We start from the raw sequence: 27,337 nt of genomic DNA on the forward strand, positions 1-27,337 counted from the left end.
ATTAAATTGAAACAGGGATGAGTAATAACACTTCACATCCCCCCTTACAAAGTTTTAGAGTAATTCTACAAAACAACTGCTGCTGTATGCCTGCGACACTGCATCTCGTAATGTCTGATCATTACTTTGTTTTGGTATAGCAAATGAGAAATACTTAAAAATGACAAAGGAAATCTGTCATTGTGTTATGCATCATTAAAAGCAGAGTAGTATGAGCTTTGTTCGATAAAACAGCAAAGAAAATGGGCAAAATATTTTCCAACCAAGGCCGTTGGGTTGCACAGAAGCATCTTAGCTGTAATTTTCTATCCAAAGTAAATCAATATTCACAGTTTTACTAGAAGGAAGAAAATTATCCAGCTTGTGGTGGTATCGGGATGTAATTAATATTGATTAAAATGTATATGAAAACATCATTTATTCTTGTACTAGAATGCAGTAAACAACAAAGTGATGTATTTTCTTGGGTGTCATGGGGTTCACATGGTGTGTCTTCTGTATAGAGAGTTGGGCAGGTCGATTTATTTTTTTGTACTGTACATTATCAGGCCGTCCATATGTGATTGGAAATATATATATTCCCCCGCCATATTCAACGGAAGTATTTAAAGAATATATTCAGTTTGTATCTGATAAAATAGATAGTGTGTGCCTATTGAGTGGTGATTTTAATAACCATATGGACTCCGCAATAGATAAATAAAATATAATGGATAAGCAAACTTCATTGGGGCCTACGGCCTTTGCTAGATACATAGCAGAATTGGGATTGATAGATCTCTGGGGACAGCGTAATTCAACAAAGGCAATTTTCATGCTTTTCTAGTAGTTATAAAACTCTCTCTAGAATAGATTTAGCGTTGGGAACATACTCCATGCTTCCATATCTTCGTGATATGAGGCTAGGGGTATTTCAGATCATTCCCCCTATAATATTAAATTTTTATTTTAGGACTAATCAAGGATGTACTGTATGGAAGGTGAACCCATATTGGTTGTCACTTTTTTCTCCACCTGAAGGAACTATGATTGAATTAATTATGAGAATATAAATAGAACTTCGGTCTCACTTCTAATATATTGGGATGCAATGAAAGCATATCTCCGAGGTCTCCTTATCGCGCAGATATCAAAAATTAAGAAGCAATCTAGGCAATGGGAAAAAACTCTAGCTGATATGATTAAGGCCAAACTTCTATATATAACTAATCCAAATGAAGATACAAAAAAAGAATGGCTTCATAGCCAACTACATCATGCAGCAGTGGCTAAAAAGAAGGCAGAAAATAAAAGATTTTTCCTACAACAACCATACTTTGAGGAGGGAGAGGGGACAGGACATCTATATCAACTATTGTAAAAGCTCAGCGGCCGGTGTTCTGCCGAGAAAGTTCCGGCCGGCGGATAAGTTCCCCCCTCTACTGCGCATGCGCAGTAGGATCCGGCAGAAATAGCCGAAGCGGAACAGCTGAAAATCAGCTGTACACGGCGCCTGTAAGAGGGCCCCTCATGGGCTCGCTTCGCTCGCCACGCTTCGGGCACGGCCTCGCTGCGCTCGGCACTTTCAGATTCCCCCTCTAGGTCCACTTGGATGGTGGGGAAGGAACCTGGACCCAGGGCGCAGGCGTCGTGTACAGCTGATTGAAGCGTTTGATCTCCGGCGGCTGACATTAGTATGTACTGCGCAGTACAGGGGGGGAACTTATCCGCCGAGGGAACATTCTCGGCAAGACACCGGCATCATATATAACTGAAATACAATCATCTTAAGATAAGAGGGCTGATACTACAACAGAGATATTGGAGGTATTCAGGGAATTTTACCAGGCACTATATAAGAGCAGGGTATCCTACTCGGAGGAAGTGTTGTTACCTGAATTGCTTGAGGTCTTTATCTACGCCATGGAGGTGGGCTCATTAACCCCTCTATAAATGAAGCAGTAATTATTGTCTTATTGTAACCTGATAAGGGCCCAAGTAACCTTGACTCATATCACCCAATATCTTTGCTAACGTCAGACATTAAGTTGCTGGCAAAGTTATTGGTGACTAGATTATCAAGTACCCAATATCAACTGGGAAAAATCCGTAATGCTGCTTGTGGATCCTGAGCGTATGGGACATCCACGCCAGACTCATCAGAATGTTACAGAATATACTGATGAGAATATACTTCCTCTTATTGTCAAATTTAGATAACTGAGTAAAACGTGGAGTAACTTCCCGTTGTCTATGGTAGGGAGGGCGAATCTGGTGAAGATGGTGTGGATGCCCCAGATGTTATATGTATTGCATAATTGCCCCATATGGTTGACGTTACGATTATTTAGGACTACTGATTCGGTTTTTAGGGATTTTGTGTGGAAGGGTGGAAAACCTAGAATTAGATTTGAAATATTACAACAAACCATAGATAAGGGGAGAATTGCGATACCTAATGCAAGATTATACTTTATCGCATCACAATTACAACATTGGCACAATTGGGAGGTAGTGGACATGGAGGACCCTACACAGAAGATAATAACATATCAATTAAAAAAAAATACCCTTTAGTTCAACTAATAGTAGCTCACCACTTTTATAATAAAAAAAGGTTCCCTACTTTCTACTTGATTCATAGGGTATGGGAAGCAGTACAAAATATTACTCAACTTAAGGGGTATATGAAACATATGCCCATATGGGATAACTATTACCTTTCTGAATTGAAAGACTTTTGTAATTTTCAGATTGGAAAAAGGCAGCATAATATTTTTGTACCAGTTATATGAAGGGGATGTTTTACTTCCTTTTAATATTTTAAAAGACCGCTATCAGTTAACGACCAATAACTTCTACCAATATCTTCAAATACGTCATGCATTACAAATCCAAAGCTCAAAAATCCAGTTATGCCCCATACACACGGTCTGACTTTGTTCGGACATTCCGACATCAAAATCCTAGGATTTTTTCCGAGGGATGTTGGCTCAAACTTGTCTTGCATACACACGGTCAAACAAAGTTGTCGGAAAATCCGATCGTTCTAAACGCAGTGACGTAAAACACATACGTCGGGACTATAAACGGGGCAGTGGCCAATAGCTTTCATCTCTTTATTTATTCTGAGCATGCGTGGCACTTTGTCCGTCGGATTTGTGTACACACGATCTGAATTTCCGACAACGGATTTTGTTGTCGGAAAATTTTATATCCTGCTCTCAAACTTTGTGTGTCAGAAAATCCGATGGAAAATGTGTGATGGAACCTACACACGGTCAGAATTTCCGACAACAAGGTCCTATTACACATTTTCCTTCGGAAAATCCGACCGTGTGTACGGGGCATTACAGTATGAACACTCTAAAATACTAACAAAGGCAACTTCGGTTACCTGTACGAAACGAGTATTAATAGGAGATCTTTATTCCAACTTACAAATAATAGAGAATACTGAAAAAACATAAAAATAGTTTTGCCCGGTGGCAAGGAGACATAGAGGATCTAGATGCGGAGGACTGGACACGTGCCCTGGAAACACTTCCCAGGACATCTCTCTCGCCCTCCCAAAGGCTATCTCAGCTTTTTACCATACATAGGGCTCATTATACCACACAAAAACTCTATGCTTGGGGAAAATATATAACACGGCCATCTATCTCTATTTATGGCTCTCTTATCCACATGCTCTGGTGATGTCCTAAGCTTCATCGTTACTGGGAAAAAATATAACCCTAAATTTATTATGCTCCACTGAGATAACAGGGATGCCCAATCAGCTGTGATTGACACAGCTGATCACGTAGTAAAAAGACGCTGATTGGCTCTTTACCTCAATCTGTGATCAACAGTTCCCTCCGGGCACTGTGATCACAGAGCATGCTGCCCGCGCCCCATGGCATCATATGACTGACTCCCAGGATTAGCTGGCCATGCTGTAGCCATCATTCAGTCAAAGCAGTTCTTGGTGTCCAGTGAAGTGACATTTGTGAACACAGCCATGAACTGTATAAACACCAGGATTTACATGAGTGTGTCATCTCCTAGCCAGCAAGTCCAGGAAGTAGATGCAGACCCTGGCTGATGCCTGAACAAAAATGGTACCTACTCTAACACATTATTTATTGGTTAAACTGGATAGACTTGTGTCTTTTTTTTTTTCAACCAGACTAACTATGTATCATTACTTACGGTGTATGCCATTACATTAGAAATATATCCAATGCTAGGTACATTTTGAGATCCAGGTTTTGTTTAGGGAATGTGAACTGGCTTGATCTTAGTTCAGATCATACATTTTACCCTATAGAGCAGAGGTCTCCAAACTAAAGAAAGGGTCCGTTTACTGTACTTCAGACTTTAGGGGGGCCAGTGGGAGTAAACAATGGCCACTCTTTGGTATTAAAGGGAGAAATAGTTGGGGTCAGTGGGAGGAATAGAGCCCCAATTTTGTTATCAGTTCAAGGAATTTTGAATATTAGAAGACGGTGATACTGTACTCTGCTAAAATACTAGTTTGGGCCCTACTGACTTTTTGCTAAAAATAATTGATCATTGGACAGTCTGCTGTTGTATGGTTCTGTCGTCTCTAAAGCATAACCCAAGACCTGTGTCATATTTCCATAACAGCTGTTTACATAGGCTGTCATTTCATAGTTTGACCTCAGCGCTCACTGAGTGTTGACAGGTGGGGGAGGAGGGGGGCATCTCATTGAATCATTGACTGAGCCAAGAACACAACTGCCAAGTAAGCAGTTTCACTACCTGCTCTCTGTTACACTTCCATGTCTTCATGGTACATGAATGAAATATCCATTCTTGTGCTGATGACCAAAGATACAGTCATTTAAAGCTGTACTCCAGGCAAATATAAAAGACACAAATGAATACACTTCTATATTCCTTGATACATAATTAAATGTATTTATTTATATAGAGTGGGGCAAAAAAGTATTTAGTCAGCCACCAATTGTGCAAGTTCTCCCACTTAAAAAGATGAGAGAGGCCTGTAATTGTCATCATATGTATACCTATGTAAATGTATAGGTAACTATGGGAGACAAAATGTGGAAACAAATCCAGACAATCACATTGTCTGATTTTTGAAAGAATTTATTTGCAAATTATGGTGGAAAATAAGTATTTGGCACCTACAAACAAGCAAGATTTCTGGCTCTCACAGACCTGTATCTTCTTCTTTAAGAGGCTCCTCTGTCCTCCACTCATTACCTGTATTAATGGCACCTGTTTGAACTTGTTATCAGTATAAAAGACACCTGTCCACAACCTCAAACAGTCACACTCCAAACTCCACTATGGTGAAGACCAAAGAGCTGTCGAAGGACACCAGAAACAAAATTGTAGACCTGCACCAGGCTGGGAAGACTGAATCTGCAATAGACAAGCAGCTTGGTGTGAAGAAATCAACTGTGGGAGCAATAATTAGAAAATGGAAGACATACAAGACCACTGATAATCTCCCTCGATCTGGGGCTCCACGCAAGATCTCACCTCGTGGGGTCAAAATGATCACAAGAACGGTCAGCAAAAATCCCAGAACCACATGGGGGGACCTAGTGAATGACCTGCAGAGAACTGGGAACAACGTAACAAAGGCTACCATCAGTAACACACTACGCCACCAGGGACTCAGATCCTGCAGTGCCAGACTTGTCCCCCTGTTTAAGCCAGTACATGTCCAGCCCATCTGAGGTTTGCTAGAGAGCATTTGGATGATCCAGAAGAGGATTGGGAGAATGTCATATGGTCAGATGAAACCAAAGTAGAACTGTTTGGTATAAACACAACTCATCGTGTTGGAGGAGAGAGAATGCTGAGTTGCAACCAAAGAACACCATACCTACTGTGAAGCATGGGGGTGGCAACATCATGCTTTGGGGCTGTTTCTCTGCAAAGGGAACAGGACGACTGATCCGTGTACATGAAAGAATGAATTGGGCCAGGTATCGTGAGATTTTGAGCGCAAACCTCCTCCCATCAGCAAGGGCATTGAAGATGAAATGTGGCTAGGTCTTTCAGCATGACAATGAAGGCGCCGCCCAGGCAATGAAGGCGTGGCTTTGTAAGAAGCATTTCAAGGTCCTGGAGTGGCCTAGCCAGTCTCCAGATCTCAACCCCATAGAAAACCTTTGGAGGGAGTTCAAAGTCTGTGTTGCCCATCGACAGCCCCAAAACATCACTGCTCTAGAGGAGATCTGCATGGAGGAATGGGCCAACGTACCAGCAACAGTGTGTGGCAACCTTGTGAAGGCTTACAGAAAATGTATGACCTCTGTCATTGCCAACAAAGGATATATAACAAAGTATTGAGATGAACTTTTGATATCGACAAAATACTTATTTTCCACCATAATTTGCAAATAAATTCTTTCAAAAAATCAGACAATGTGATTGTCTGGATTTGTTTCCACATTTTGTCTCTCATAGTTGAGGTATACCAATGATGACAATTACAGGCCTCTCTCATCTTGTTTAGTGATATTTAAAGGGTTAGTTTACCTTTCCAGAAAAAGTGAACACCATACATGTTTCCCACTCCCAGTGCCTTCTGTATTTACTTCCATGGGTGATGAGCTGCCAGTGCCCGTGCAGCCAGTGTAGCAGTCTGGGGATTTTAAATCCCCACTCTTTTATCTTCTTTCAGCATAGAATGCCTTGTGAATACGGAAGTGAATATGGCCCTCCTCTCCACCTCTGCCAATCACAGCTTGTATTCATTGAAAGAGTATACAAGGCCTTCTATGCATTTTTGCAATGCCATGCAAGCAACTACTGTGATCAATGTGCAGAGGGCAGTTGCTGGAAAAGGACTTGGAAGACCACAGCTATCACTGTATATAGCGCGGACTAATATAGTGGTTTTCAGCATCCCCAGGGGATCAGATATGGATACTTGCCTCTAACCATTTGGTACCTTGATCAGACTTTCTGACTAAACATAGTGGCAGAATTTCCTAGATAAGATTGGCAATTCAATAATGTATGTATTTGTCACCTCAAGTTGCCATTTACAGGAAACGTGTTGAAAAATTTGCTATATTTTAGGTACGGATCAACTGTTATCGATTTTTCGGTGCCGATACGATACCGATATTTTGGCCACCTCTCAGGCCGATAGCCAATATTGTGTGCCGATATTCTGTACATTTAAAAAAAAAAAATTGTTATCACTATTATTGCTGTCACAAGGAATGTAAACATCCCTTGTGACAGTAATAGGAAGTGACAGGTACTCTTAATGGAGAGATCGGGGCTCTATAAGACCCCAAACCCCTCCTCTGCACTTGAAAGTATTCAAAACTCAAGATCGTCGTTTTTGGATACTTTATATTTTTTTTAAACTGGCGCCTTTACCATGCCAGTAATCCAGGAAGTGATGTCATGTCATCGCTTCTGGGTTACTAGAGCCGAGACCCGAACGAAGCATCGGCTTTGTAATAACAGCCGACCTGCTACTGAGCCGCATCGGTTGTTATTAAAATAAAGTCGACCGTCCGCTCTAAAGAACAGGTAGCTGCAGGCATCACCCCTGTAAAACTCCTTGAAGCAATATTGGGTACGTTTGTGCCCAATACTTAAAAAAAAAAGTGAATATCGGTCGCCGATAATCGGCCACACCAATAATCGGTCGATCCCTAATTTAAAGGTCTGGATCACTGGCCAGCCGTGCTTCACTTTAATGCTGCCTATTTATTTGAATGGGCTGCCTAACGCTCCAAAAAAAGGAGCATGGGCTATTTTTAGTAACACAGCGCACCACAATGCACTGTAATATGCTTCCGTGTGTTGTGGTGTAGTGGTAGGGGGTGTTAAAACATTTTGTAAAGTCCTTTTTTTTCCTTTCAAATAACAAACATGATATACATCAGAAGAGAATGGGCAGACTGGTTTGAGATGATAGAAAGGCAACAATAACTCAAATAACCACTCGTTACAACCAAGGTATGCAGAATACCATCTCTGAACGCACAACACATCGAACCTTGAAGCAGATGGGCTACAGCAGCAGAAGACCACACTGGGTGCTACTCCTGTCAGCTAAGAACAGGAAACTGAGGCTACAATTCACACAGATTCACCAAAATTGGACAATAGAAGATTGGAAATAGGTTGCCTGGTCTGATGAGCCTCGATTGCAGCTGCGACATTCAGATGGTAGGGTCATGGCATACATGCAGTTGGACCCAGCACGATTCTCCATTGCACTGGTTTGCCCAGATATCAGTGAGGAGCTTACTGTAATGCTTTAAATGAACTTGAGCCTCGATAGGTTACTCCAGGTGCCCAGGTGTCAGAATATTTAGAGACTTTGTCAAGAGTTATATGAATTGGCTCCTCCATCTCTGCTATACGGTCAGTACGCCAAAGCCACTCCTTCATTGAAGGAGGTTCTTTGGACCTCCAATGTACTGGGATGCAGAGCCTAGCAGCATTGATCATGTGCATAGCAACTGATTTGTAGTAGTGCTTTTGAGATATCTTTGAATGATGCAGAAGGTATTGTGCAGGTGAGAACTGCAATGGGAGTGAAGAGACCGCCAATATCGTATCGTAAACCTTCTGCCAATAAGATTGAATTATTGGGCATTCCCACCAAATGTGGAGGAGAGTGCCTTTCTCTTTGCCAAATCTCCAACAACAGTCGGGGACAGAAGGTGTGAATTTGTGAATCAGATCTGGTGTTCTGTACCACCGTGTCTTTATTTTATATGCGTTTTCTTGAGTTGAGACGTTCAAGGACCCTTTATGAATGTAAAAATGGATGTGTTCCCAGTTGGCATCCCCTAACTCAGTCCCCAGTGCAGTCTCCCAGAATGTGTGCTCCGCACGGAAGAGGGTGGGTGAGCTGTCGAGCATGGCACCGTAGGTGTTTTGGTTAAGCCTACTCTACTAAATGGACAGTCCACATAGTGTCGGAGTTGCATGTATGACCAGAAGGGAAAGTAGCCTGTGATAATTCAGCCAGCTCATTGAGTCTCATAAATCGGCCTCTACGAAAGAAGTGTTTCGCCAGCATTTCTGTGTATGGCCATTCCACCGCTAGAAAGGTCCCAGATAGGCCTGGAGGAAATTCTGGATTGTTTCGCACTGGAGTGATTGGGCAGATTTTTGCAGACACTGCGTACGTGGTGCATGCTCTATCAAAGGCATGCAGGGTAGCCCCTATTAGGGGATGAGAATATAGCTTTGTTAGGGCCCTGTCTTTGGGCAGCCAAGGAGCATTATGTAAGTCAGAGTTCAAAGCCAGATGCTTTAGGGTTACCCAGCTTTTCCAGTTGGCGTGCACTCTCCAGTCAACCACCCGGGCTCGGTGAGCAGCCCAGTAATAATGTTGTAAGTCCGGAAGCCCAATTCTGCCGCAAGATTTCATCATTACAAATTTAGACCAACTTATCCACGCAGATTTGTTGCACAAGAGGAAAGCTCTACACATGGACTTGTACGACGCAAAGAAGGAAGGCGGTAAGTGAATTGGTGTGGTCTGTAGTTTATAAAGCAAGCATGGAAGGACCATCATCTTTATAATGGATGCGCGCCCAAACCACGAAAATGTGGGGACATCTCATCTTTGCAGGTCTTGTCAGAGAACTTGCAATTTCCTTAGGAAGTTTCTGCTGTAGAGTTCTGACAAATCAGCCGGATGTTGTATGCCTAAATAAGTAAAGGCGTCTGGTTTCCATTGAAATGGAAAACTGGTCTGGCATTGGCTGATTAAGGTTTTTGGGAGTGAGATATTCTATACGAAAGATTTGGATTAATTGATTTTCACGTTTGACAGGGTTTTGAAATGGTCCAGGACTTTCATAAGGTTCGGGAGGGACGTCAGTGGGGAAGAAAGGAAGAGCAGGACATCATCCGCAAAAGCTGCTATCTTGTAAACCCGGTTGCGTACCCTTGTGGCCTTAATATCGGGGTGAGCTTGAATGCAGAGGAGAAGGGGTTCCAGCATAAGAATGTACAGCAGAGGGGAAAGAGGGCACCCCGGTAGGGTCAGAATTTGGCGTAAACAACATGAAAGCATGGATCCATCCTGCCTTGTATAAATGGTTCAGGCAGGTGGTGGTGGAATCATGGTGTGGTGGATATTTTCTTGGCACACTTTGGGCCCCTTAATACCAATTGAGCATCGTTTAAACGCCACAGCCTACCTGAGAATTGTTGACCAATTGAACCAATGGCTCCCACTGCTCTCTGCAAAGCCTGTGAGAGCAGGGAGAAGAGAGAACTGATGCAGATGTGCACAGCGCTGGATTGAGATTGGGCTCAGGTAAGTATAAAGGGGGTGAATGGGTAATATACACACTGAAATTTTTTTTAGATTAATGCAGGGAATGCATTAAATTGATACTAAAGCTAAATAAAAACATGTCATACTTACCTGCCCTGTGCAGTAGTTTTGCACAGAGAAGCCCAGATCCTCCTCTTCTCGGGTCCCACGCTGGCGTTCCTGGCCCCACCCTCCCGCTGAGTGCCCCCACCGCATGCAGCTTGCTAGGGGGGCACCCGAGCCAAGCTGCTGCTCTGTGTCTCCATTCAGGCATGGAGCCGCAGCTTTGCCCCACCCCTCTCTCTCCTCATTGAATCACTGATTTTGATTGACAGCAGCAGGAGCCAATGGTGCCCACTGCTGTTTCAGCCAATCAGGAGGGAGAATCCCAGACAGCCAAGGCTCTCATGCAACATTGCTGGATCAAGATGGGGCTCAGGTAAGTATTAGGGTCGCTGAGGGGGGCTGCTGTACACTGAACCTTCTACCTTTTAGAAACACTTTTAAGGTAAAAATTGTTTAAGCTTTACAACCGCTTTAACAGCTATTCAGAATGAAGGGCACCACAGCGCACCAATATGCGCATTACTACCACGCAACTGTGTAAATTCATCCTTAGAGCCTTTAATCAGCGTTTCAATACTTTTATCCTTTTTCTTAGTCAAGCTGCTTGGTAAAGAACGTATTAATCAGCTGATAAGATTAAATTGCAAGGACAGTGCTAAATAGGCAGCCAGAGGTAAATAGAGGCAGCTTAGTTTTTATTAATTATCATGCAAAGGAAAGCGGAGCAGCAGCTCCAGCTGTATTTAATAATGCTTTATAAAGTTTAGAAGTCTAAACCCAATTTGTGCTGGCAGACGCAGCACAGGAATAGAATAAATGACTTGCTGGCTGCCTGTCGTGAGGTTAGTGTAACACAGGAACATTTGATCACATTTATCCACACAAAATACAACACCTTCTCTTCCTTGGACAAGCTTTAATGTGCAAGCTTTAGTATGGTACACTGAGAGACTGATAAATAATATCAGAAAATATGTTCTTCAACCACAATCCGGCTGTGGTTTTTGCTTTGTTTTCTTTTCTCTCCGACATCACACCATTGTTGCGTTCGTTCCTATTTTTATTCACTGTTAGGAGTCATTGTTAGTGCAGTTACAGAGGAAGTGCCTTCTGTTCTTCAACACGTACCAGTCCTTCTTTGGAAGTAAGGTCGTATGCATATTTGACATCCTATTCTGGTCCTAGATCCTAAGTTTATCTAAAGAGAGAAGGCTGTATTCAGTTTAGCTGTGGAAGATTCTTTTAATTGCATGCCAAAGGGGTATCGGGTAAAACGCAAACTCAACTCTTCTTAAATTTCCTCTACTGCCATGATGGATTTCTAATGTTTATCTTTGCTAATACTCTCCTTGGCCCAACCACCTACCATTCTCTATTCATTCTTGGCTGCTTCATCTGGTGAATCACATGCTTGGGAGCTTGGTTCAGACAGTTGTCTACCCCAGCTTCCCAAGAGGTTTTACTGAGTACCAAAAAACCCTACAAATTTGAATTACAGTTCTAGGAACTCCTGAGCCAGATTAAGAGTAAACTTGGTCCTAGACAGGTTCACTGAACCACCTCCACATTTTGTTCGTAAATTACAGACACTTTTTTTAATACTTCAACAGAACATTATATCGCCTAAAATGAAAGTGCTGCTAGTGAGAGGAGGTGATATGGTCTAGATCAGGGGTGTCCAACCTGCGGCCCAAGATGGCTATGAATGTGGCCCAACACAAAATCTTAAATTTACTAAAAAATCTTGATTTTTTTGGGGGGGGGGATTTTTTTGTAAAAATTTTGTAAAAAAAAATGTGCTGTGGCCAGGTTAATTTCTTCTCTTTGGCTCCTACTGCTATCAGCCAAATCCAGTGAATAGGGAGCATGGGGTGGGGCTGAGCCTCGATGTGTGTGTGTCTATAGATGCACACCGCCTGGCTTGGGATCAAGCCCACACTAGTGCCCCCATAGCAAGCGACTTGCTATGGGGACACTCAGAGAAGAGGAGGAGCCAAGAGCGCCAGCGGGAGTCCTCAGAAGAGGTGGTTTGAGGCTGCTCTTTACAAAACCATTTCACAGAGCAGGTAAGTATAACATGTTTGTTTGTTTTTTTTTAAATGCCTTTACAATAACTTTAATTTTAGTGCATAGCAGTTTCATAGATCAGATGGTGGAAGCCCCCAAAAAAATGCCCTTTCGGATGCATCTGTTCATTTAAAACAACTCGGAGCTCATTGCAAATGTGCACGTTAGAGACATTACATTTGCTGTAAGTCACAGGAAAGAAGCATGTTGGTACAGGGCCAGCGCTACCACTAGGAAAACTAGGCAGCCGCCTAGGGTGCACTGCCACGCAGGGCGCAGCCACGACCGCTAGTCTGCCTATGTTCCCCAGCAGGGTCGCCATCAGGAAAAACGACTATCAAAGAAAGCCTCCATGAAGTACTCCAGCGTGTCCGCCTTTCCCAGGTCCTGATTGGTGACTCTCAATGAGATCACACGGGTCCTGCTGGCTCGTTCTTAGGTACAGAAGCCTGGTAGTTTGGTTGTGAAGCTGGAACTGGGGCTGCTGTTCATGCTCCTCCTCAGCCTGCTAGGGCCCCTCCCCTCCGTCCTGATCTCCACCATAAAGCTCTGGCAGTCTCCATCCTCCTCATTACCGGAACAGCAGGTACAGCGGGGTATCTGGACCGATGCAGCGGGCTTGTATGTGTACCTGACAGTCCAATAATCCCAGCACCGATCCCAGCTATGGATCCTGAGCCCCAGCACACAGCCCAACCAGCCAGACCGGGCTCTTCCTCCGGTACTTGGAAGTTGCAGTCCGCTCTGTGTCTTGGACTGCCTCTCACAGCTAGTCCTGCTCTGCAGAAGAAGCTCCCCACTCTCTGTTCGCTCCACATCCCTGCTCATCGGAGGAGGATCCCTCCAGCCATATGTCCACTGCGCTCCTTTGTACACCTTCACTGTCCTGCTGAAACCAACAGCCCCGACTGGCACACTCAGCCTATTCATATTCTCCCCTAGCCCACCCCTATACTCCCCTAGCCCATCCATATACTACCCTAGCCCATCCATATACTACCCTAGCCTATCTATATATTACCCTAGCCCGTCCATATACTACCCTAGCCCAACCCCTACATGGGCAGGGCAAAGGGGGTGGAGTCAGGGGCAGAGCCAGGGCGCGGCAATATGAGGTTTCGCCTAGGGTGTCAAAAATCCTTGCACCGCCCTCAGCATTGCAAATATCCAAGGAATGCAACAAGAAATGCAAGGGAGCAGTACAAGAATCGCATTGCTATAGCATGTAAAAGAAATTCATGTTTCAATAGTTTTTATTGTTTTTGGAAAACAAGTAAAAAATAAAAGTTATTAGTGGAGCGGCGAACAATCCTTGTCTGCTCCAAACATGTAATGGGGAAAGGTTCAAATAGAAGGTTTGGAAGAGACTGGTAAGGACCATAGTACATAGGTAAGATCTGTCGTTGGGTCCTCTAGCGTATATAAATTTGTATTTGAGAAAGACATTAACTTATTATGTACTACTACTGGAGCTTTTGAATAACATAAACGAGAGAGGGTTACCACCCAGTTAACCCCCCGATTAAGCATATATTTATATACATACAAAAGATCATAGACTTGGAAGCATGACAATATTTTAACTTAATCACAATGAAGTAGTATTGACGTCATTAATGCCTCTTACTCACATTGTGCGTTAATTAAGGCATTTGCAACCATCACCATTGCAACTATCCTATATGAAGGATTATATTCCCCAAAATATGACCAGGAGTTTCTGGGTTACAGAAAAGGGACTACACACTCACACGATGCCAAAATTGGTAAAGAACAGTGAGAAGAAAAGAAGAGAGGGAAACGGAATACGGAGAAGAAAAATCCACCCTTGAACCTCCCATCAGTCGACATAAAAATATCTCTATGGATTAGGAGCGCACGGGGGGGGGTAAGTGATTTTTCACAGGCAATTTGTCAGGGCAATGGCTGGTGTTAGCGCTTAAATCATCTCGGCACCTCAGTTGGCATGGTGGCAGGTTGATTGAAGCGCATTATTTCTATTATTACATTGTAATTTAAAATTAAATGGTTCAACTCACCAGAATGCAGAATCAGTAGGAGCCCTGAGCGTGTAACCTGCCACCAGATGCAGCTTGTCACTTGCCACGCTGCCTGCCACCAAATGGGGATGTCACTTGCCACGCTGCCTACCACCAGATGGGGATGTCACTTGCCACGCTGCCTACCACCAGATGGGGATGTCACTTGCCATGCTGCTTACTACAGATGGAGATGTCACTTGCCTCGCTGCTTGACACCAGATGGGGATGTCACTTGCCACACTGCCTGCCACCAGATACGAATGTCACTTGCCACAGTGCCTGCCACCATATGAGGCTGTCACTTGCCACAGTGCCTGCCACCAGATGGGGATGTCACTTTTTTCCCCCAGCATTGCAGAGCACTTACAGATGCACCACTGTCAGCCTCTCCTTAGCACGGGTAAACTAGCTGCAGGCACTTGCAAGTGAGAGTGAGGGTGGGCGGTGAGAGATGACATCATTCTCTCTTCTCGGCACGGCTGCACCTCTGTTTAGAGCAGCCTTTGCGGCCCTGTAAGTAATTGCGGAACAGCAGTGCGGGCAATGGGAGATGTCATCTCTCTGCTCCGCCGCCGCAGCGCTGACAGTACATTGTCTCCTCCGCGGCCCGGCAGCAAGTGCGGCACGGCCCGGTTTTGGGCCGCAGCCCACAGGTTGGGGACTTCTGATGTAGAACACTAACTGTTTTTTCGTTCAAAATGATCCACGTAAGTTTGCGTTTCATCATTGCTATGTCTATAACAGGGCTTTTCCATGCTGTGGCAATGGTAATTTTTGCTGCTAGGAACATAAAATGAATCAGTGACTGGGTATGCCAGCGTTCATTTTCCACTGGTTTATTCAGTAGAGCTACCCTAGCATCCTTAATGATATTAACCATTGTGACCGAAAATATAAATAAACGAACCTTCATCCAAAAGTGGCAAATCTTGGGGCATGTCCACCATATGTGCAATGTTGTGCCCGCCTGGCCACAACTCCTGAAGCACGAGGATGAAGCTCCCGGATACATTTTGGACAGGCTCTCTGGCACTGAGTGCCATCTGGCATGTACTTTGTATCCTGCCTCAATCAGGGCAACATTGAGGATACCTTTGTGGATTTGTGAACTCCATTTTCGCCAATCCTTCGCCCCAGGGGCTATGCCAAGGTCCCCTTCCCACGCCACCCGATAAGACAATTTAGTCGGGATGCTGGTAAACCGTTTGTAAAGCATAGAGACACCCCCCTGGAGAGCTGCATCCTGTACATACCTGTTTTTAAACATGGTACGCACTGTTAGATCAGAGCCACCTTTTTGTAACAAATTAAGAAAATGCAAAATCTGTTGTAAGTGAAAACTCTCTGTGGAGGGCATCTCCAAGCTGCCCACAAAGTGGGAGAGGGACGTATTCCTCTGTGGTCAAAATAGTCACCTATACGGTATAATCCCTTGTTCCTCCAAATATGTCAGGATGTATACTGGGGGGAACAGGTGATTGTCGAACAGAGGAGCCACTGGGGGGTGTGCAGAGCGTAGGGGCCATCTCCGGCAACTTGTGTCCCATATGTGTAAGGAATGGGAGAGTGTGGGGCACAGAATAGTCCTGCGGTGTCTCGGGAGGGTCCATAAGATGAGGTCCACTGCCAGTGGCAAACAAGCCTGGGCCTCCAATGGGACCCAGTCAGAGCAATAATGCCGACTGTGTAGTTGACATAATTGGGCCAGGTGCGCAGAAATGTAGTATTTCTGGAATTCAGGCACCCCCAAACCACCCAGGTCCTTAGGAGCATACATTGAAGCCCTAGCTATCCTAGATCCTTTGGTGCCCCAAATAAAGTGGAAGATTTGGGATTGAAGTAAAAGAAATTCCAAACATTATTTCAAATCGATCAATAGTAAAAACATTGAGAAAAACAGATAGGCACCATAATAGATGAACATGGGACCTTGGCAATAAATGACAAGCTGGCTTCCCCGCTGACAGCTAAATGTAAACAGAATTTGTGGCAAAAAAAAAATTCAGAAAAAAAAGTATGCTCCCCCCCCCCAATCCATACCAGGCCCTTCGGGTCTGCATTTTTATGGGTTTTTTTTTAGGACTTGTCAAAAACTGGTGTTGTGTTTTTATTAACTTTGACTTTTTTTTTGGTCAATGAGTAGGGTTACTATATTCCCCATACTCATTTACATGGGGGGGCAGGATCTTGGGGCCCCCTTGTTAAAGTCTCCCCGCAACCCCACAACCACCGGGCCAGGGTTATGGGGAAAGGGCTTGGATCTTGGGGGGACCCCACGATATTTTAAAAAACATTTTGCCATGGGGTTCCCATTTAAAATCCATACCAGAACTGAAGAGCCTAGTATGGATAGAAGGGGACCCCCACACTGTTTATTTTTCTAAATATTTATTTGCCAGCAATTCTGTTTACATTCAGCTGTCAGCGGGGAGACCCGCTGACAGCTGATGAGTCACGATGAGTCATGGTTGTAAAGGACGTGGCGGCAGGCCACACAGAATTTGAATCAGTCCATCACTCCCAGTTCAGTTTTGGTCAAGCCGCAGGAATTCTGTTCATGAATTAGAAAGTGATTTTAAAAGTGGTTGTAAAGGCTGAAGGTTTTTTTACCTTCATGTGTTCTATGCATAAAGTTAAAAAACCTTCAGGGTGCAGCTCCCCCCACAGCCCCCCCAATACCTACCTGAGCCTGATCCCAATCCAGCAGTGTGCACTAGAGCTGAGGCTCTCCCGAAACTCTCTCTCCTGATTGTCTGAGACAAAGTAGTGGGAGCAATTGGCTCCTGCCGATGTCAATCACAGCCAGTGAACAGGGGGTGGGACTGAGCCATGCTCTATGTGTCCTATAGACAAGCACAAACGAGAGCCCCCAGAGAAAGCAGCTTGCTCAGGGGCACTCAGCAAGGGGGAGGGGCCAGAAGCACCGATTGGGGGATCTGAGAAGAGGAGGATCGAGGCTGCTCATTGCACAGAGCAGGCAGATATGATGCGTTTATTATTTTAAAGAAAAAAAAAGCTTTAGAACCCCTTTAATAAAGGGGATGGAGGGCGTTGGCTATGAGGATCGGTTATAAAAAAAACAAATCAATTGTGCAGCACTCCTTATCAAACCCCTAAAAAAAAAAATCAAACATAGTCTAAAATGTTACAAAAACCCCTAATCCTTTCATGTGTATACAGTTATAGAATGCAAACTATATACGGCCCTATTAAAGTGATGTAAATGTATAAAAATCACAATAGATGATGATAATCGAAACAAACACAGCTCAGTTTACATTTCAGCACAGATACTGTGCGCCAGGATGACTGCACTCCTTGTGCATGCTGGCGAGGAGTGATTTAAGGTTTTTGGTGAGGAGGAACTGCAGTTTCCTTTACAGAGCCCTGACCCCAACTGTATTGAACACATTTGGGATGAATTGGAATGCTGATTCCAAGCCAGGATTTCTCAGTCAACATCAGTACCAGACCTTACTAATGCTCCTTTGGCTCCAGATACCAACATCTTGTGGAAAACCTTACCTTTGAGGCTATTATAGTAACTGGTTGGGGGGATTGGGGAGGACAACTGAATTTTAAAACCCATGAATTTGGAATGGGGTATCCAACAAGCTCATAAAGATGAGATGGTCAGATTCCAGAAACCTTTGGCCATATAGTGTATATAGAGACCTTTCTCTTATAACAGGGGAAGGTTTAGAGATGGTGAAAACTACAGCTGTCCTCCAGATCAGTATACCCATTCAGGGACCAACCCCACCTACCACTAGACAAAGCATAATGCAGAAAGGCTTAAAAAACGTAGCTCTTCTAGAACATTGCACGTAACAAAATCTTGTGATCATATTCTATGTTAAGAAGGAATACAAAGCACGTGCAATAAAAGTTTCTAAATTGTTTGAAGTACTTTTGCACATTACCAAAAAAATGGACGACTGCTTCGTTGTGAATTGGACTAATAATTAAGAAACAGTAATGTGACACCAGTACTCATTTTAGCATTGTTCTAGGACAGGGGTCTCTAAACAAGGGGCTGATTTATTGTCCTTTAGACTTTAGGGGTGCCAGTGGGAGTGGAAATTTTCCTGGCATCAGTGGATGTAAACATCACCTTATTTGGTATTAGGGGGAATAGTGCCTCATCGGTATCATTAGGAAGAATAGTGCCCTATTGTTGGTGTCAATGGAAGAAATGGTGCCCCTTTGTTGTTAGTTGGCAGAATAGTGTCTCGTATCAGTGGGAGGAATAGTGCCCCAAGGGCAAAATAAAGGCAGGCAAAGGGCCACATTCAGCCCCCAGGCTGCAGTTTGGAGACCACTGTTCTAGAGTCCAAAATCATAAGCCCTATTAGATGCTGAGATTTTGTCAAGTCCATCACCAGGTTGGAAATAGATTTGGCTGCTATGTATTGTGGTCACTACCATTATGTCTATGAGTACCCATCTAGTAACGAGTGTCTACATTTTACAAGGTACATGTTCCTAGCCCATTCATTCCTTCCTCCTGGGTGAGAAAACATGCATCTCTGTTTTCATTCTTTAAAAAAACTTTGTTTTTACATAGTAGGAGTCTAATGCCGCGTACACACGAGCGGACATTACGGCGGACTTTGCCCGGCGGACTGGATTTCGTCGGACAATTCGATGTGTGTGGGCTCCAGCGGACTTTGTTTTCTCAAAAGTTGGACGGACTTAGATTTGAAACTTGTTTAAAATTTATCCGTTGAAATCGAGTCCGGTCGAAAAGTCCGCCGTCTGTATGCTAGTTCGACGGACAAAAAGCCATGCTAGGGCAGCTATTGGCTACTGGCTATGAACTTCCTTGTTTTAGTCCGGTCGTACGTCATCACGTACGAATTCGACGGACTTTGGTGGATTGTGTGTAGGCAAGTCCGTTCATTCAGAAAGTCCGTCGGAAAGTACATCGAAAAGTCCGCCGGGCAAAGTCCGCCGTAATGTCCGCTCGTGTGTACGCGGCATAAGCCTTGAGCTATTCACAATTGCACCAGACAGGAATTCTCCCCAGGAAAACTATACCATACAATAACAGTTAACATTTGTTGTTGGCAGCGGTGATTTATGAATTTCATTCTTGCAGTGTTTTCTTAATTGACTGTTTGCTTCCCTGACAACTATTATTGGGCCTCAATTCCCCAGAAAGCCCCTTTTCCAGGCCTGAGAAACTAGACGCTTTTTTTTTCTTTGTATCAACATACCCCCCAGGCAGAATCTGAACGCTGTCAGGAAATAATCATTGCGAATATATCTGCTTTCCAGTCATCTCCAGCAGGTAAGGAGACTCGTGTGTGCCCATCTCTGTAGGACTCTGATGGAAGAGGACAGGTGGAAGCAGTGAAAGCCACACAATGATTAGTCTCAAGGGAGTCAGTGCCTTTCACCGCTCGGTTCCTATACTGACCAGCTGCACAGCTAATGTCTTTGTAGCAAAGATTTCTGTGCAAAAAAAAAAAAAAAACTTTGTCTCGTCAGGACATCTTTCATTCACATGAAGGTGGCAGATCCTCCGAGCTTCATTTTATATTAATCATGCCCCGTGGCAGGTACGCAGCATGGGGCTTTGTCTGGTGCTGGCTGGGAGGGAGAGATGGACAGTGTGTAAATTGAGATGTGACTTGTACATGTTCCACCAGATTGATCTTGATAAGCGAGCAGAGATGTTTGAAGTCATTTTGTAGCTGCATGTACTAATAAAATAAAACCCTTTTCAACACCTAGTTTGGTCAAACAGTGACAGACTAATGCCAGCTGAAGGAACACTACTCCTTTTCTCTATTGGACTACAAAACAAAACATGAATTAGTATTGTAATGGGCATAAAGGGAAAACATTAATGCTGACAAAGATATACACCTATGTTATACATCAGGGGTCTTCAAACTATGGCCCTCCAGTTGTTCAGGAACTACAATTCCCATCATGCCTAGTCATGTCTGTGAATGTCAGAGTTTTACAATGCCCCATGGGACGTGTAGTTCTGCAACAGCTAGAGGGCCATAGTTTGAAGATCTCTGTTATACATATTCAAAGAAATAGATAAGACCAGGCCTCTGCAATATAGCATACACAGAAGGGATGTATTACATAGAAAATTGGCAAGTGTTTAACTACTTTAGGTCCACTTCATAGCAGTTTTACTGCTACAGGGCAGCGCTTGTGCTACGTGATCCTTCTCTTCTGGGTAGGGGTGCACATTCACTCCGCCGTTGGCTCGCTCCCGCTGTTGTGACACACAGTGGGAGCCCAGCTCGGCAGGTACCACGGACTCGATGCCTGCTGGCACCCACAGATGATCGAGCAGAATGACAGTCTGCCTATGTAAACAAGGCAGATTGCCGTTCTGACAGGAGGGAAGGCATGGACCCTGTGTCTCTGCAAAGCAGGGACTAGGATCCATGTCTTCCCCTAGTAAAAGCACCTCAAACAGTATAGAAAAACACAGGCTAGGCACACAGTTAAGCCTTTAATCTCCCCTAATGTTAACCCCTTCCCAGCCAGTGTCTTTAGTACAGTGACAGTGCATATTTTTTTAGCACTGATCACTGTATTCACTGGTCCCCAAAAAGTGTCAGTTAGTCTCAGAATGTCCTCTGCAATATCGTCGTCCTTCTATAAGGTCATTGATCGCTGCCATTGCTAATTTAAAAAAAATATATATAAAAATCCCCCATAGTGTGTAGACGCTATAACTTTTGCACAAACCAATCAATGTACGCTTATTGGGATTTTTTTATACCAAAAATATACATATTGACCTACATTTATGAAGAAATGTGATTTATTTTTTTTTTATTTTAGTGGATATGTTTTATAGCAGAAAGTAAAAAAAAATATTTTTTTTTTCAAAATTGTGTGTCTTTTTTTGTTTCTAGTGCAAAAACACCCCCAAAAACGCAGAAATGATCAAATGCCACCAAAAGAAAGCTCTATGTGTGGAGAAAAGAAAGGATTAAACTTTTATTTGGGTACAGTGTTGCATGGCTGTGCAATTGTCAGTTAAAGTAACGCAGTGCTGTATCTCAAAAAAAGACCTGGTCCTAAAGGGGACACACGAATAAGTGCAAAATAGTATAGCAAAACTCATATAATTAGATTGTAATTGGTTGAGAATCTATGAAAACCCAAACCAAGAGTGTTGTGTGCTCTCTCAAATATAGGGATATTTGATGATTCGTTACCCTCAGACATTGCAGATTGAGTATATGGCACTGCAGCCGGACTACCTAAATACATCAAGAAGGAGTTTTGTCGAAGGGACCGTAAGTTGAAGATTTTACCTGCTATATAACCCAGATTTTCTGAAAATTTTTGAACAATCTTTGTGGTCATAGAATAGTTTCTTATATTGAAGCTTTTTGTTACTCTCTGCTTCGCATTGTTGTAAGGTTGGCATCCCAGCTTGGATCCACACCTTAGATGCCCTTTTTCTTTTTTACCAGATATATTACTTTATTTATGGTAATATCTTTAGTGTTCTGTAAAGATTGATAATATTTTACAGTCAGAAACTTATTTAAAGCGAACCTCTGGTTTGAACAGGAACTTTTCTATCGTATAATGGCAGACCTTTTGAGATCTTTAACCACCTCAATACTGGACACTTTCACCCCCTGCCTGCCCAGACCAATTTTCAACGTTCGATGCTCTCACGTTTTGAATGGCAGTTACTCAGTCATGCAACACTGTACCCAAATGAAATATTTATTATTTTTGTGAGACAGATAGAGCTTTCTTTTGGTGGTATTTAATCACCACTGGGTTTTAATTTCTTGCTATAAAGGCGAAAAAATCCTGAAAATTGTGAAAATTTTTTTTTTTTTTTTTTTTTTAGTTTCTGTTAGAAAATTTTACAAATAAATAATCTTTCTTCATAAATTTAGGCCAAAATGTATTTTGCTACATTTCTTTGGTAAAAAATATTGTGAAAATAATAGAGTTTACAAACTATGGTATATATTTTTGAAAATTGATCAATCCTGGTATACTGACGGCTTATCTAATTTCTTTCGCTCTACATTGTTGTAAGGTTGGCACCCCAGCTTGGATCCACCCGTTTAGACGACTTTTCTATTTTAACACACATATTACTTTATTTATGGTAATATCTTTAGTGTTCTGTAAACAGATCTTTTGAGATCTTTAATTAAAGTAGACATCCCATATAGGCTCCCATGGCCCATCCATTGGCCTACATTCCACTTGGGGGCCTTATGCACACTGGATGTTGTAAAAACGCCAGTAGTGTTGGCTGTAGAAAGCTGTAGAATGAGTTTTGCATAAACATCAGATAGCTGCGTTTTTTTTAGCGTTTTTCAGAGTTAAGTGTTTTTACAGCTGAAAAAATCCTCTTCAAACGCAGTAGTTCTGGGGGGTTTTCCAGCCTGAAACCGCTCCTGCCAAAAAACGCTGATAAAAGCCTAAGGCTGGGTTCACACTAGAGAGCACAGTGGCTCACAGCAGGGGGTCCGATGCATCTCCATTCACTGGTTCAGGTCCGATTTCAGCACAAATTTTTGGCTGAATTTGGACCTGAAACAGACCAAAAGACACAAAGGACTCCTGTGCAATTCGCACTGGAGCTGCTCCGGAGATGTGTGAACCGCATCCATAGAGAGCAGGTCACAATCTCCTGACATGCAAATTGGATGCGGGGATAGCCGCATCCAATTCGCAATAGTGTGAACCCAGCCTTAGGGGTTGATTTACTAAAGGTAAATAGACTGTGCATGTTGCAAAAGTGCAATTGCACTCTGTAAGTTCAGTTGCTCCAGAGCTTAGTAAATGAGGTAAAGCTTCACGTTGCACAGAATACCCAATCTTGTGCATGCAAAATTAAAAAAAAAAACTGCATTTTTGCTTGCACATAATTGGATGATGGAAGTCAGCAGAGCTTCTACTCATTTACTAAGCTCTGGAGTAACTGCACTAGCGGAGGTGCACAGTCTATTTACCTTTAGTAAATCAACCCCTGTGCGTGCATGGACACATAACATAATATGCTGGAGAGTTTACTGGCTGTGGAAAAAAACGCATGACGCCCAAAAGAGAAGCTGTAAAAACGCCCAGTGTGCATGAGGCCTAAGTATTCCTATTGAAAATTTTGTCTCACTCTCAAATCAATTGAAATCAAGTCAACGCAGTTCAAAAAGTAAGTGGTGTAGCAGAAAACTCACATTACTGATAGGAGTGTGCATTTAACCCTTTTGCAGCCACGGTTGAATGGCATACGGCAGCAGCAGCGGGGGTTTAACACAGTCTGCAAGCTAACTCTGCTGTCAGATGCTCTCAGCTATATAGTTGCCCAATTGCTTTCACACACCTTGTACAAAAAAGTGTAAAAAAAAAAGTTACACCCAAGCACTTAAAGCGTAACTGCACTTTTGTTGATAAAAAAAACATCCCCCCTGGGTGATCCATTTACATTGCAAGGATTATAACAACCTTTGTTGCAGATTCCTACCTTTTGTTATTCTGAAGAAATCCCTGTTTGTTCCTCTGTTCTGAGTGAGTCTAAAGGGAGTGGTTTCATAATTATCAGTCAGCTGTGGCAGCTGCAGAGCACTAATGAGGAAAGCTGCTGGGGCTGCATCCCTTTAGACGTGTTCCTATTGGGAGTATCTCACCAAAAACAACATTTTTGTTGCAGGGGATGCCTGAAATCTGACTTGTATCTTAGGCAGACTTCTGGGAAAATTGGTGAGCCAATCACACAGGCAGGAATTGATGTTTCCAGGGAGTGGTCAGTACACACTATGTGTACAGAACCCCTCCAAGTAGCCATATTGCGTTGCAATTTCAAGAAATTAACAGAGCTGCAGATTGAAAACCTCCTCATATCCGCGCTATTGCCAAATGATGGCAACAGTGCAGACCTACATTGCCGGGACGACGTCCCGTGCACTAGCGGCCTGCGCGCCCCCTGCAGGGCGCGCGCGGCACGCTCGGTGATCAGCGAGTCTATGAGACTCGCCTGATCACAGATCAGAGTAAGGGGTCGGTCCCGACCCCTTACCACATGATCAGCTGTCAGCCAATGACAGCTGATCATGTGATGTAAACAGAGCCGGTAATTGGCTATTTTTTCTCCTCGCGCTGACAGCATGAGGAGGAAAAAAAAAGCCGATCACCGGTGGCCATGAGAGGGACATCAGTCCCGATCACAGCGATCATCTGTGCCCCCTGTCAGTGACACCTAGCAATAGGCAGCAGTGCTGCCTACCAGTGCCCACCAGCGTCACCCATCAGTGCCCACAGTGCCACCCATCAGTGCCCACGGTGCCACCCATCAGCGCCCACAATCGGTGCCACAACAACAGTGCTGCACATCAGTGCCACCTATCAGTGACCATCAGTGTCACCTACCAGTGCCCAAAAGTGCCCATCAGTGTCGCCCATCACTGCCCATCAGTGCCACCCATCAGTGCCCCCCATCAGTGCCGCCCATCAGTGCCCCCCATTAGTGGTACCTATCTGTGCCACCTATCTGTGCCACCCATCAGTGCCACCCATCAGTGCCCATCAGTGCCGCCTTATCTGTGCCCATCAGTACTGCCTTATCTGTCCCCATCAATGCCTATCAGTGCCGCCTTAACTGTGCCGCCTTAACTGTGACTATCCGTGCCCATCAGTGCAGCCTATCAGTACCCACCAGTGCCGCCTCATCAGCGCATATCAGTGAAGGAGAAAAATTACCTGTTTGCAAAATTTTATAACAAACTATGAAACATGATTTTTTTTTCAAAATTTTCCATCTTTTTTTTGTTTGTTTAACAAAAAATAAAAATCCCAGCTGTGATTAAATACCACCAAAAGAAAGCTCTATTTGTGGGAAAAAAATGATAAAAATTTCATATGGGTACAGTGTTGTATGACCGCACAATTGTCGTTCAAAGAGTGACAGCGCTTAAAGCTGAAAATTGGTCTGGGCAGGAGGGGGGTTTAAGTGCCTAGTAAGCAAGTGGTTAAATCCTCCCCCAAGAATATGAGCCCATAAATATGGGTATAACAGGTAACCTGGTGCAAAAGGTAGAGTTATGCCCGGTACACACGACCGGTTTTGCCGTCGGAATAAACTCTGAAGGTTTTCCCAACGGCATTCCTATGGAGTTCCGCTCAAGCGGTCTTGCATACACACGGTCACACCATATTCCGACCGTCCAGAACGCGGTGACATACAACACGTACGATGGGACAACACGTATGACATCTCGTACTTGCTTCAGAGCATGTGTAATTTTTGGTACGTCGGAACAGCATACAGACGAGTGGTTTTCCTGATAGGAATTTGTTCCGTCGGAAAATATATAGAACATGTTCTCTATCTAAGTCCGTCTGAATTTTGGACGTAAAAAGTCCGATGGGGCATACACATGGTCGGAATATACAATGAAAAGCTCCCATCGGACTTTTTCTGACAGAAATTCCAACCGTAGCTTTTAAAAACTGCATCAGGGTTATTTTCTGTGATCTGTTTAGAAATACAGATACAGATGGTGCTTAGAAAATCATATTTAATAATAGCACCATACAGCTAACAATCACGTGTCAGCTATGAGGAGTTGGATATAATCACAGTTCAAAAGGAATCATTTTTTTGGGCGTTTAAAATCGCTGTTCTTTTCTCAGAGAAAGAAACCTCCTGCAGTAAAGCATTTTACAATCCAGCCTTAAAAATGACAGTACATGCTCTCTCCCAAATTTCTAGCTGAGATCTAGAAGAAGTTTAGTATTCTTGTCATAGTCGGTTATCGTGCCCAGCGCTGGGAACTCGCCAGCCCTGTCATGTGATGCTCTCAAGAGAAAGATTAAACTCTTCTTCCAAATGGGTAATTGAATATCTGCTGGAGTCCCATCAGCTCGTTTTTGTGCCATGAATATGCTTGTCCTAGGCAGCTCGCTGTGATACTAGAATTCATCTTCCCCATATATATTTATGGCCGAATCATGAGCCCCTTGCCAGCTCCATTGTGTAGTGTCCTTTCTTGCGTCTGACGTGTAAACAATTAATGCAGATGTTCCTCATGCAAAGACCTTATTTGTTGGCTGGCTTCTATTTTCCTGTCCTGTGTATAAATCAATATAATCCTTTTAGTGCTGCAGAGGCCAGTAAAGCATGCAATATACATTTTCTGTCTTGTGTTGAAGGTTATAGTTGCATCCTTTTGTGGCCTCTGCTCCAGAAATAGTACGGCTCTGTTTAATCAGTTTATTGTGATCGCTCATACACAGGGTAGAATATTGAGAGGGTTGTAAAGATTTAAAGAAAAAAAAACTGTTTTCCATAATCCTCTGTGTACACTTTATCGCAATGATCTGGACATTTGCCAATATCACACTACTTTTTTCTTGAATGTAGTTTCATCATACTGCTTTTAGCTTGCTTGAAATCTTTTTTACTGAAATTTGGTCCTGTAATACTTTTCTAAGTGTACACAATGACAGTTGTGAGACTTTGTATATTATAAAGAGGAAAGAATGGGAATAAAATGCACTCACAGAAAAATATAATGGAATGAGGCTCTGTGAGACTGATGGGGGAACCTTTCAACAAAAAAGTTCCAAAAAAATAAATTGATTATTCTAACCAGAACTGTTATGTTGTGTATTATGTTACACAATATTACTGAAAGTATTGGGACGCCTACCTTTACACGCATATCAACTGTAATGGCATCCCAGTCTTATGCCCCGTACACACGGTCGGACATTGATCGGACATTCCGACAACAAAATCCTAAGATTTTCTCCGACGGATGTTGGCTCAAACTTGTCTTGCATACACACGGTCACATAAAGTTGTCGGAAAATCCGATCATTCTGAACGCGGTGATGTAAAACACGTACGTTGGGACTATAAACGAGGCAGTAGCCA

At 43.4% G+C, this 27,337-nt stretch overlaps 1 protein-coding gene across 3 annotated transcripts in view; it reads left to right on the forward strand.

The window, feature by feature from the left end:
* The window catches only part of LNX2 (ligand of numb-protein X 2), a 241,317-nt gene that overhangs the window by 57,383 nt on the left and 156,597 nt on the right, over nucleotides 1-27,337 (forward strand). Inside the window, exon 2 of one of the 3 annotated variants that reach the window (XM_073613387.1) lies at nucleotides 21,624-21,725. The exons of the other annotated variants lie outside the window; for them this stretch is intronic. The gene's annotated coding sequence lies outside the window, so the exon portion shown is untranslated. The remainder of the gene's footprint in view (nucleotides 1-21,623; nucleotides 21,726-27,337) is intronic. 3 annotated transcript variants of the gene reach the window in all.

The sequence above is a fragment of the Aquarana catesbeiana genome, linkage group LG02 (assembly GCF_042186555.1).
Source record: "Aquarana catesbeiana isolate 2022-GZ linkage group LG02, ASM4218655v1, whole genome shotgun sequence".
Classification (NCBI taxonomy): Eukaryota; Metazoa; Chordata; class Amphibia; order Anura; family Ranidae; genus Aquarana; species Aquarana catesbeiana.